The following is a 12,752-nucleotide window of genomic DNA, read 5'->3' on the forward strand; positions in this document are numbered from 1 at the left end:
GATCACCGTGGACCTCATCCCTTTGCCAGTGGTTGGGGGCGGGGGAGGGCACGTGGTCCAGCTCTGACTCTGAGGAGGGGAAAACGGTCTGTACGAGGGCTTCTGGGAAGGACCAGCCAAACTCTTTTCTGCCTCTGAACACTGATGGTGAGGATGTGATATATGGAACTGCTGCAGCCATCTTGCACCCCTGAGGATGAGACTAACATCTGATGGCGGTTGAGCCAAAAAAAAAAAAAAAAAACAAGAATCTGGGTCCTCAATGATGTCCTCTAGCCTTTGGATAAACAATTCTGTACTGCCCTACCTGGGACTTGTTATGCAAGGAAAACAAAGCTCCTTGTTGTTTATGTGATTTTGAATTGGGTTTTGGGGAAGTCGGTCTAAGTTGGAGGTGGGGGCTGAGGGGTTTGTCCTGCAGTAATTGCACATTGTTTTTACCTGGACTGTGGGCTTACTAGGGCTAGGAGTGGGGGCTGGTGGAGATTATGACCATCATCCCCCAAACTGTCCTTTGGCTCCACTAAAGCCCATTAAAGGGAATAACCTCTAATCCAAGAGGCTCTTGGAGCTTGAACATAGAGAGCGATGGGAGAGTGCCAGGAGATATGGTAGAAGTGAGTACCCATAGGTGGGCATGGAAGCCCTGTTCAGCCCTGACTGTCCTCATCTTGTCCAGGTACTCTTTGATAATCAATTAACTTTAGCTCCTCTTTCTATGCACTGTGGGAAATGCCCCTCCAGGGGTCTCAAGGGCTCCTGGGCAGCCAGACTCTATCATGTCAATGGCTTCCTAATCATTGCTTTAAAAGGGATTTGTCGGGCGCCTGGGTGGCTCAGTTGGTTAAGCGACTGCCTTTGGAGCGACTGCCTTCGGCTCAGGTCATGATCCTGGAGTCCCGGGATCGAGTCCCACATGGGGCTCCCTGCACAGCAGGGAGTCTGCTTCGCCCTCTGACCCTCCCCCCTCTCATGTGCTCTCTCTCTCATTCTCGCTCTCTCAAATAAATAAAAATCTTTAAAAAAAAAAAAATAAATAAAAGGGATTTGTCAATTTCTCCTTGTATTTCTGTCAGAATTTGCTTTACTGAAACATTATTCAGATACTATAAAATTCAACCTGTAGAAGTATACTGAATTCAGTGAGTTTTAGTATATTCACAAGGTTGTGTAACCATCATCACTATTTTATCCCAGAACATTTTCATTCACAAGGTTGTGTAACCATCATCACTATTTTATCCCAGAACATTTTCATCTCCCCATAAAAAATCCTCATACCCATCAGCAGTCACTCCCCAGTTCCCACTCCCCCAGCCCCTGGCAACTGCTAATCTTCCTGTCACTATGGATCTGCCCATTCTGACATTTCACATAAATGGAATCATACAATATGTGGCCTTTTGTGACTGGCTCTCCTCTCACACCAAGCATCCCATCAGGTAATATTCTCAACAAGTGCAAGAGCTACTGCAATCACCTCTAGTTACAAATAGTACTTTTCCCCCTGGCTATATGTACATAGAAATTTTCTAGAAACAAAACCATAGTCTACATGGGGTTTTCTACTCTTTTCTTAAATTATTATTCATAAAATATTGAGGACATTTATCTGTGTCAGTATAACCCTTTTCAATGTCTGTAGAGTAACTTATGAGGTTAAAAAATAATTTGGGGTGTCTGGGTGGCTCAGTCAGCTAAGCATCCAACTCTTGGTTTGGGCTCAAGTCGTGATCTCAGAGTCTTGGGATCAAGCCCCACATTGGGCTCCGAGCTCAGCAGAGAGTCTGCCTCTCACTCTCTCCCTCTCCCTTTGCCCCCCCAAAATAAAATAAAATCTTTTAAAGATAATAATAATAATTTTGGTTTGAGTTCAGTGCTTAAGCATGCAGGCCCACAGGAAAGAAAAGAATGACCCCCTCTGGATGGGTCTTTACTGCCCTTCCAGCTTTTTGTGAGAGGAAACGATGAGATGAGCATGCTGTGTGTACATTTCCTTAAAGTTCTGGACATAGGACTGTGGGCCAAATGGCATGCATGCTTCTTTCTTTCTTTTTTTTTTAGATTTTATTTATTTATTTGAGAGAGAGAGCACATGAGAGGGGGGAGGATCAGAGGGAGAAGCAGACTCCCCGCTGAGCGGGGAGCCTGATACGGGACTAGATCCCAGGACTCCAGGATCATGACCTGAGCCGAAGGCAGTCGCTTAACCGACTGAGCCACCCAGGCGCCCTGTTTATTTCTTTTTATATTCTCCCAAATTTTTCTAGGGAAAGGTCAGATCAGAAAAACTGTCCACTACAGTGAAACATTGTGGCTTCTGGACTCTAACTGCCTGGGTTTTAATCCATTTTCTACTGCTCCTTAAAGGTAGGACCTTAACCTGTCTGTGCCTCAGCTTCCTTATCTATAGAATGGGGATAATGAAGATACCAATTTCACAGGATTATTTTGAGAATTACATTAGTGTGATACATGTAAGCGGTGGTTCTCAACTGGGGATGACTTTACCCCTCAGTGGACATTCGGCAATGTCTGGAGACATTTTTGGTTGTCACAACTGGAGTGTGGTAGCACTGATGGGGAGAGTCTAGAGGGGCTGCTAAACATCCTACAATGCACAGGACAGCGCCCCTCCACCAACAAAAAATGATCCAGTCCCAAATGTCAATAGTGTTGAGGTTGAGAAATCCTGGTGTAAAGGGCCTGGACTGGAATAAGCTCTTATCAATGTTGCCTGTCATTATTTACACTCACACCAGCAGAACCGAAGAATGTTCATTTCCTCATACTTTGGCTAAACCTTACAAATTCGAGTTAACTTTGAGTTAACTGGGTGGCTCAGTTGGCTAAGCGACTGCCTTCTGCTCAGGTCATGATCCTGGAGTCCCGGGATCGAGTCCCACATTGGGCTACCTGTTCAGCAGGGCGTCTGCTTCTCCCTCTGACCCTCCCCCCTCTCATGCTCTCTCTCTCTCTCATTCTCTCTCTCAAGTAAATAAAATCTTAAAAAAAAATAATGTTGAGTTAACTTTGATGGGGAGGACATTGTATGGTGGAACATTTCTAAGCCATCAAAGGAACGTTTCCTTATCCCTTCATGGGCCACATGGGATTAGTCTCCATTCTGGCCACGGGTTTCCGGGGAACTGGCTGGCAGTTGCATCCAGCTGAGGAAACTGACCTTGTAAGCAACAGCTTCAGAATTCCTGGGATTACTTGTGTATGTGTTTGTCTCTGAATATGTAGATGCAGGGACATGTGGTGGGTAAAAGGTAGATTTTGACGTCAGGTCTGGATTCAGATCCCAACTCTACTGCTTCCTAGTTGTGAAGACAAATTACTTCTCTAAACCCTGTTTCCTCATCTGTAAAATAGGATTATTGTGAGGATCAAATAAGATAATATAGCTCCATGCTTGGTTCTTAGTCAGTGTTCAAAAATAACAAGTGTAGTTTATTCAGTGATTACAACAGCCCTCTGCTAAGACTTTCCACATCATTATTCAGCTTGATGGCAACTACTGTGATAGTCATCGCTATATCACAATAAGGTCAAAGACTCTGTGTCTATCTGTCCAGGTACAAGGAAAAGCTACTTGTTGAGCTTTTAGTCAACATTCCACAAACGTTTGCTGAGCATTACTATGTTCCAGCCCAAATGCTGGGCACTGGCAGATGAAAGGGGCTGCTAATTCTCTCCCATTCATATTAAGAGGTCAGGGGTAGGGGAGCTAGCTGGCTGGTCCAGTCGGTAGAGCTTCTGACTCTTGATTTCAGAGTTGTGAGTTTGAGCCCCACGTTGGGCATGGAGCTTCCTTAAAAAAAAAAAAAGACATATTAAAGAGGTAAACAAATGAAAACCACAAACAAAATATCAAGAAAAAGACGAGACATATTAGCTTTCACTATACATGTAAATGGGTTAATTTCATTTATTAAAACAAAAACAGCAAGAAGATAAGTGAAAAAGCAGAAAAAGAAAGTTTAGTTATGTGTTATTGATAAGGGAACTAAAACAAGCCTTGGAAGGAAATAATCTCCAATGAAATAACTCTGTATTTATAAATTATTGAATTATATTTCAAATGAATAACAAACCACATTGGAAGGAAAAAAAGAACCAATCCAGGTAACTTTTGAATACAGAACTTTGATGTATACTCTTAGTCTGAAGATAAAAAGAATTGTGTCCTTGCTTTGACAGCACATATACTAAAATTGGAACAATACAGAGAACATGAGCGTGGCCTCTGAGCAAGGATGACATGCAAATCTGTGAAGAAAAAAACCAAAAAGATTAAAGGGGCACCTGGCTGGCTCAGTCAGTAAAGCACGGAACTCTTGATCTCAGGTCATGAGTTCAAGCCCCACATTGGGTGTAGAGTTTACTTAAAAAAAAAAAAAAAAAAGATTAAAAAATTGCAAACAAATATTGAAAACTCTACCTAACAGGCTTGTTTTTCATAGTGGCATGGATTAGCAATTCTAAAACTATTCTCCGTGTACTGGATGATAGAGTAAAAGATGAAATACATTGAGGATATCGAGAGCCAGGTTTCTCACTGATATAGAAGGGACACACAAATATGCCATGGGGCAGGAAGAATGTTGTGGTACTGGCCTGGACTAGGAGGTAGCAGGATGAACTCCTGGATTTATATTTAGGTATGCATATATTTCCTAGTTCTGTCCACTGAGAGGACCTAGAAACAATAAGCCCACCCAGTGCCTAGCTCCTAGCTTCTTTTTTTTAAGATTTTTTTTTTTTTAATTTGAGAGAGAGAGCATGACAGGGAGAAGCAGACTCCCTGCTGAGCAGGGAGCCCCATGCAGGACTCGGTCCTGGGACTCCAGGATCATGACCTGAGCTGAAGGCAGCTGCTTAACCAAATGAGCCACCCAGGTACCTCTAGCTCCTAGCTTCTAAATATCATCCTCTACCAAAGGAACCAGAGCTCTGTGGAGAAAGGACTGATATCTGGGCCAGGCAAGAAAGAGTATAAGATGAGCCTGGAGCACCCTTTTGCACTTGAAAGTAAGCAAGGACTCAATGAATAAGAGAGATCCTGCAAAACTCCATAGTAGCTAGCTTGAATGAGTTTTCATTCCAGAGAAATCTGTAACAGTTTGGTTATCAAGTAAATAATGATAGTAATGAATTATAACCCATTGAATAAGATAAGAATTCATGGCCCAACATCCATACAAGCGTATATGTACATCTACTGTAAGCTCTTCTTTACAGTAGAATGCTAATAACAACAGAAATTTTAAGTCACAATTTTGTAGTCATCAGAGTAATAATTAATATAGATAAGAATTGTCAAGATCTAAACATAGAGGGTGAAAGTTTGATGAGGAATAAAATATCTGGGGCGTCTGGGTGGCTCAGTTGGTTAAGTGTCTGCCTTTGGCTCAGGTCATGATTCCAGTGTCCTGGGATCGAGTCCTGCATCGGACTCCGTGCTTAGCAGGGGAATCTGCTTCTCCCTCTCCCTCTGCCCCTGCTCATGTGCTCTATCTCTCTCTTGCTCACTCTCTCTCTCAAAATAAACAAATAAAATCTTTTAAAAAAAGGAATAAAATATCCGTATAGTCTCAAAGTACCCCCCCTAAAAATTATTTGTGAATTACAAAGAGAAAATAGTAATTGTACAGTAGATAAAAGTGGTAGACACACCTTTTTTTTTAAAGATTTTATTTATTTATTTGAGAGAGAGAATGAGAAGAGAGAGAGAGCATGAGAGGGGGGAGGGTCAGAGGGAGAAGCAGACTCCCTGCTGAGCAGGGAGCCCGATGCGGGACTCGATCCTGGGACTCTGGGATCATGACCTGAGCCGAAGGCAGTCGCTTAACCAACTGAGCCACCCAGGCGCCCTGGTAGACACACCTTAACCAAGTGACCAAAATAACCATCACCAGTAATGGGACAATTTGACATCAGGTACTTCTTTTTTTTTTTTAAGATTTTATTTTTTTAAAGTAATCTCTACACCCAACGTGGGGCTCAAACCCACAACCCCAAGATCAAGAGTTGCGTGCTCTACCAACTGAGACAGCCAGGCACCCAACAAGTGCTTCTTAATAGGATGCACTGAAAAAGACAATAATCATTTCTGCCCTGTCCAAAATGCACAGCCTGATCTAATCATGAAGAAATATCTGACAAATGAAGATTGAGGAATACCCTACAGAATAAATGACCTGTACTCCTCAAAAACGGCAATGTCATGAAAGACAAAAAGGATGAGGGACTGTTCCCAAGTTGGGGGAGACTATGGAGACATGATAATTAGCTATGACATATAATTCCAGATTGGATTCTGAACCGGGAGAAAAATTGCCCTGAAGGGCATCATTGGGAAGGTTAGCCAAATTTGCATAAGAGCTGTAGATTAGATAGAATGTTACGTCCATGCTAAATGTCCTGATTTTGCTAATTGTCCTGTGGTTACATGCGTATCTATGTTCTCAGGAAATATACACTGAAGTATTTAGGGCTAAAGGGGCATCATATCTGCAACTTACCCTCAAATGGTTCAGAAAAAAAATAGACCCAGAGGAGAGAATGATAAAACAAATGTCACAAACATGAATAAGCGAATCTGGGGGAAGGGTATATGGGAATCCTTTGTGCTACTCTTATAACTTGGAACCTTGACATTATTTCTTTTTTTTTTAAGATTTTATTTATTTATTCATAAGAGACAGAGGGAGAGAGAGAGAGGGAGAGAGAGAGAGAGAGAGAGAAGCAGAGGGAGAAGCAGGCTCCCAAGGAGCAGGGAGCCCGACGCGGGACTTGATCCCAGGACCCCGGGATCATGACCTGAGCCGAAGGCAGACGCTTGACCATCTGAGCCACCCAGGCGCCCGAACCTTGACATTATTTCAAAGTAAAAAGTTAAATAGAAAAAGAAGACAGAAAGACAGAAAGAGAGAGAGAGAGAGAGAGAGAGAGAGAGAGAGAAAGAAAGAGAGAAAGAAAGAAAGAAAGAAAGAAAGAAAGAAAGAAAGAAAGAAAGAAAGAAAGAAAGAAAGAAAGAAAGAAAGAAAGAAAGAAAGAAAGAAAGAAAGAAAGGAAGGAAAGGCAAGGCAAGGCAAGGCAAGGCAAGGCAAGGAAAGAAGGAAGGAAGGAAGGAAGGAAGGAAGGAAGGAAAAAAGCCTGTTTGGATTCTTTAAGGAAGGTATTTTCCCTCAACACACTCATTCATGCCTCTTCAGCAAGCCTCAACTCCGGCTTAACGATTTCAGTAAACATCCCAATCTCGGAAGCACACTGAGATTTGTTTATGAGGTCCTCATTCCCCAGCCATGCCATCCAGGTTGTGCTTATCAACCCTTCCAGCCAGGTGGACAATATCCACTGAACAATTGTGCATCCTCCGAATCCCCAGTGCTTATCCCTGAGCCTGCCCTGAGCAGGAGCTCAGGGTGAAGTTTGTGAAATTGAAAGATTGAATTATCTGATTGCCTTCAGGGGAATAGTGAGAGTTAGGGCCGAGGGGGTATGGAGAGGAACCCCACTGGCTCTCGTGGGGCAGGAACCCTTATGCATGTCTGGACCCTGGGCAGGAAAGCTTTGGATACAGCAGTGCCTGAAAGCCTCCATCCTGTGTCTTGCTGATGAGGGAATTGTCTTGGAATGGGCAATCAGGAGAGAGAGCAGAGTACATTCCCCTCTGTAGGGCCAACTCAGGACTAATCTCATCAGTGTGGTTCAGGGTGAGCAGGACGATAGCCTTGGTAAACGGCACCGCAGGGGTCCTTGGAAGTTTATCAGCCCCCTCCGGTTTGTTATACTCACTGGTGGTAAATGCCGAGGGGTCTCTGGCTGCCCCTCTGATCTTGAGTGGGTCTTGTGAGTCTGGATACAGGGTTTTCAGTCTGACTTTCCAAGCTGCCTTGAATCCTCACAAGTCCGCTCTTGAAGATGCTCAGATCGATGGGACTCTAGGAGTGGGTATTTGGAAATGACTGGCCATGGATGAGACTGGGAAGGCCAGTGGGGACCTGGAATGTCACCCCTGGGAGTATGGCTTGATCCTCAGAACAAGAGGAGGAGCCATGGGACAGTGAGAGGTAATGGAATGAAATGATCTGATTTTCATTTTAGAAAATTCCCTCTAGCAGCTAAGTTGAGGATCGGAGGGTGGGAAGAGACAAGAAGCAGAAAGATCAGTGTGGAGGCCGCCACACACATCTAGACAAAAACTAGAGCGAGAAGTGTTTTCAGACCTCGCTCTATGATAGGAATGGTAAAATGTAGCATATATAACACCACCCTGACTTTTTACTCTCATGGCAGACATTACTAATCTCTCAGTGTTCTCCCTTACCCTGGGCCTGGGCGGGCGGCTTCCATAGACAGCACCAATCAATCCGAGTAGGCACACTGGATGAAAGAAATGTGCCCTCTGGGCTCTGTTATATAAGGCAAGGAAAAGTCATCATTTTGAGAATATGCTTACATTTGCTGACAAATGCCACTTTGGGTCTGCCACAACTTAGGTTCTGGGAGTAGGACCAAGATGATGCCCTAAGTCAGTCTTTGAGGTCCCTGACCGAAATTGTGCCTCGCCCTGCTGTATGCCCTCCATACTCCCACTTAGACCTTTTTCACATCCACTACCTCATTTCAACCTCACAACATTCCTGGAAGTTCAAGGTTGTCATCCCCATTTTACAGATGAGGAAACTGAGGTAAGAAACTTCCAGGAGAGCCCTCAAGTTCCATGGGTGGTAGGTGGCAGAGCTGGAATTCACACCGAGGGCTGTCTGGCTCCAAAAGCCCTGGCTCCTTCCGCAAGAAGCTTGTCCGGCTGCAGCAGCTGTTTGCGTCTGTCAGGGCCCGATGCCAAAAAGCCAGAACAGGTTGGGACAACAATGACTTTGGCATCTTGGCAACATCTTGGCAGCAACGACTTTGCTTGTCAATAAAATCCTTGGCTTAAAAAGACCTGGGAAACTTGACTTTTGGATCACCCTTATGTAATCCTCTCTGCGCTGAGCTTGGAGAAGGAAAGCTCTGGCCCCTGGGTGGGGGTGGAGGGGATCGCCAAGGGGGGCTGCACAGATGGTGAGGGGCGGAGGCCTCTGGCTGTGGAAGAGAATAAAGTTTCTGTCCTTGCACAGTTGGAATGAGGGCCCTGGAGCCAAGCAGCCAGGGCCAGGGCGGGGCCAGCCAACCTTTGGCACGTGAAATGCCACCCAGTGCTCATGGCAGATAATTCTCGTTAATAATTCATCCTCCCTGGCAGGCACGCATCCTGAAAGCCCTGTCTGTTCCTGCCTCATGGGGTCCCTGCTGGAATGTGGGGGGTCGAGGGGCTGGCCCCAGATGTGGGCAGAGTTCAGACTGGGCTGGGTAGGCGGGGCAGCGTCTGGGCACTGCCTGGGGGCAGAAGGAGCCTTTGTGCTCTGTGCCCTAGGAACCCCACCCCCAGCTGCAGCCGCCCCATGGGGGAGAAATGGCTGACACGCCAGGCCGAGGCCTGCTCTCTCTCTTCCCTCTCCTGCAGCAGCCAGGGCAGAGGATGCTAATCTGGGTGCAACCTGGCATCTGACAGATCCACCCCATTGTACTCAAGGTGCTCTGTCTGAGTGGCGGGAGGGGGAGGAGCAGAGGGCCTCAACCCTGAACGCACAGCACAATCCGCTGGGGAGCTTTTAAAACACTGAATCTCAGTCCTCCACCAGAGACTATGGTATGTTGGCACGTGGGGTACCTGGGCATTGCCCTTTAACACTCCCCAGTGGCTCTGGAACGAGCTGAGATTTGTACGCATTTTGAGAGAGTGACTCCGCAAAGCTCAGCCACCACCAGCTGTGTGACCTTGAACACATGAGGCGGCGGTGGGCGGCTCAGTTTCCTCATTTGTGAAACATGGACAGCGATAGTACTTATCACGTGGGGTAACTGGAAAGATCCAAGGACATGCTAGAAAGACGGAGCACCACCCCCCCGGCACAGAGCACACACTCAGACGGTTAGTGCCCAGGGACAGTTAGTTATTTTTATTTCTTCCTTTCCATACCAGCCAAGGGGGGGATTTTAGGGCTTGAAACCAGGGAAGAAAGTTGAAAGGGCAGAGAGAGAGGTCCCCTTTGAGGACGACATCATTAGGGTGACCAGGGGAGGCTCTGCTTCGACGTGGAGGTAGGTTGGGAGGTCCTGGTCCCTCCATGGCTCTGGGAGAAGCCCACACTCCTTAGCAAGGCACGTGGAGCCCCTCTGGGATCTCCGCTGGTGGAGCACCAAGCGCACCAAGTGGGTGTTGTTGTGTGGGACTCCCCGCCTCCCAGCAAGCTCTCAAGGGCAGCTCGGTGCCCCTGAGGCCAGCACACAGGTGTCAGTCATGGTGGAGAGCCCGCAGTGCAGGACATGGGGAGCTGGCTGTCCCTTGGAGCAGGGCATTAACTGGTCACACGGGCAATGGTGGCTGCCACTTCCTGAAGCCCACGTGTATTGGGCATCACGCTTAGGGCTTACAGAATTGCACTAGCCTTACCGCTGCTCCCCATGGCACAGGGTGCTGTCAACCACGTTGGTAAGGGTCAGAGATCAGTCAGTCCAGCCCCCTCAGCCCACTGACCTCTACAGCCTCTGGCCTCTGTTGGTCACTGCGCTGCCTCGAACGCTGAATCGGGACCCAGAGCCAAGTGCCTATCGCGTCCGGCACCAGGCTGCCACAGCTTTCTTTGCCGTTTAAGTGACTGGCTGCAGAGCAGAGCAGTGTTTAGGCAGTATTTTCCCCCGAAGATGGGTTTTCTCGTTTTTTTTAAAGATTTTATTTATTTGTCAGAGAGAGAGAGAGAGCTTGAGCACAGGCAGGGGGAGCAGCAGGCCGAGGGAGATGCAGGCTCCCTGTGATGCGGGGCTGGATCCCAGGACCCTGGGATCATGACCTGAGCCGCAGGCAGACGCTTCACCGACTGAGCCACCCAGGCGCCCCAGGCTTCCCCGTTTTCATCCAACTGCAGGGTGGAGGGAGTCCCTGGGAATATCCTGTCTGCTTTCCAGCCTTAATGATCTGGGACTGCAGTCCAGAGATTTCTGTGTGGAACCTGACTTAACGCTGCACAAATTAATGAAAGAAGTGTGGCCCATCCAGTGGTCACATATTTGGAGCCAAGGATGGCTTGCTCAGCAGACCCTGTATGAACTTGCCCAAAGTTCTGACACAGATTGCCTGGTCATTTGCAGCCATTTGTTGGGGGGGGGGGTGCTCCTGGGTGCTGGTGACATGGTGGAGAACAGCTCTGCTTTCATGGGGCTCTGATCCCAGTGAGGGGAGACAAAACCCAGGCAAGTACACGAATTAAGTGCCCACCAGTGAAGAGACAAAAGAGCATGTTGTTGCAGGTTCTTGTCTCACGGAGTCCAAGAGTCAATCTCGGGGACAGAAGGGCAAAGTGAAGTGAAAGTTTATTAAGGGAAGGTGAGAACAGAAAGGAAAGAAAAGGAGCTCTCTAGAGTGAGAGGGGTCCCGAATGGGTTGCCACTGAGGACTTTTATGGTCAGTCTTTTATAGAAAACTGACCAGGGACCTTGGTAAATATCTTGTCCATAACATTTAAGACAAGGGGATTTGTAAATATTATGAAACTATCTCCTCTTATTTAGAACAAACAAAATGGATTTGTTATGTTCCCTTCTTTCTGGTTAATATCTCGTCTATAACATTTCTCTATCTGGGATTTCTGTGACCCTGGTCACGTGCCCCCCTACCTGTGTCTCCCTACCTAGCCTCGCCTGTCCCTTACTCAGTGTGACTGGGGCCAGCTTCAGACCTAGCCTTGAGGGATCGCTTCCCTGGGCAGGTGACATTTCAGCTGAGATGCGAATGGCCAGAGGGAGGCAGCCATGCACAGGTGCAGGTACCAGGGTAGCAGCCAGATGGAACGGCTGATGGAGAGGTCGGAGAAGATGGGGCAGGGCTAGGGCTGGCCAAGGGCCTGAGTGGAGAGGCCGCGACGCAGATTACCCAAAGCCCAGCCATGTTTGGTCTGCTTGCATCAGCCCCAGCAGGGTCTGCATGGTGAGAGGGACAGGGCCTATCAGCCCCTGCTAGCACTGTGCTTCTGGCTGTCTGTCCTGGGGGAAGCGGGACCCTTGTTCTTGCCAGGGGCAAGAACAGGGCCCAGCTCTGCCAAGGCTGGGGAGGGAAGGCCTAGCTGAATGTGTGTGCGTTTGTGTTTGGGGAAGTTGGTCTAAATCCATGTCACCGTCGGTGGCTTGAGAGCTCTTTAGAGGTACTTAAGCCACCAGGTGGAAGGCCCTTGAATCACATGGAGAAGCTATTCTCTCTAGTCCCATCCCTCTGATTACATCAAGGTCAATGTCCACTTGGTGTTGGTTTGTCCTTTATACCCCCTGACATTTGCTAATCTGGCTTTTTACACGAAGAACAACTGGGCCAGGGATCACAGGCACAGTAACCACCAGAAAGCAATAGTGCTGCTTGTTTTCAGTGTCCCATCCCAGCCACCTCGCGTGGTGGTCACTGACTTTTTTTTTACTATTGTAATATTCCTCCTTTAAAAAATTGTTTTTGTTTTTGCTAACAGCTTATTAAGCTTCCCTTAGAAATAAAATTATTTTAGTAAAAAGAATGAAATCATCTGAAAGAGAAATAGTAAACCATACTGAAGATGGTCAAGGGGAACGGCAAAAGTCATGAAGAAGGTCTGTACAGGAGTGACAAGTTTGGGAAATGTGGGACTAAGATGCTCAAGGCCCACCTCCTCGGT

General features: G+C 46.9%; 1 non-coding gene across 1 annotated transcript; it reads left to right on the forward strand.

The window, feature by feature from the left end:
- The first annotated feature begins 4,194 nt into the window (after positions 1-4,194).
- LOC113935175 lies at positions 4,195-4,297 on the forward strand. Its single transcript, XR_003523933.1, has one exon. It is a non-coding gene; the product is annotated as a U6 spliceosomal RNA (small nuclear RNA).
- The last annotated feature ends 8,455 nt before the right edge of the window (positions 4,298-12,752 follow it).

The sequence above is a fragment of the Zalophus californianus genome, chromosome 13, assembly GCF_009762305.2.
Source record: "Zalophus californianus isolate mZalCal1 chromosome 13, mZalCal1.pri.v2, whole genome shotgun sequence".
Taxonomy (NCBI): Eukaryota; Metazoa; Chordata; class Mammalia; order Carnivora; family Otariidae; genus Zalophus; species Zalophus californianus.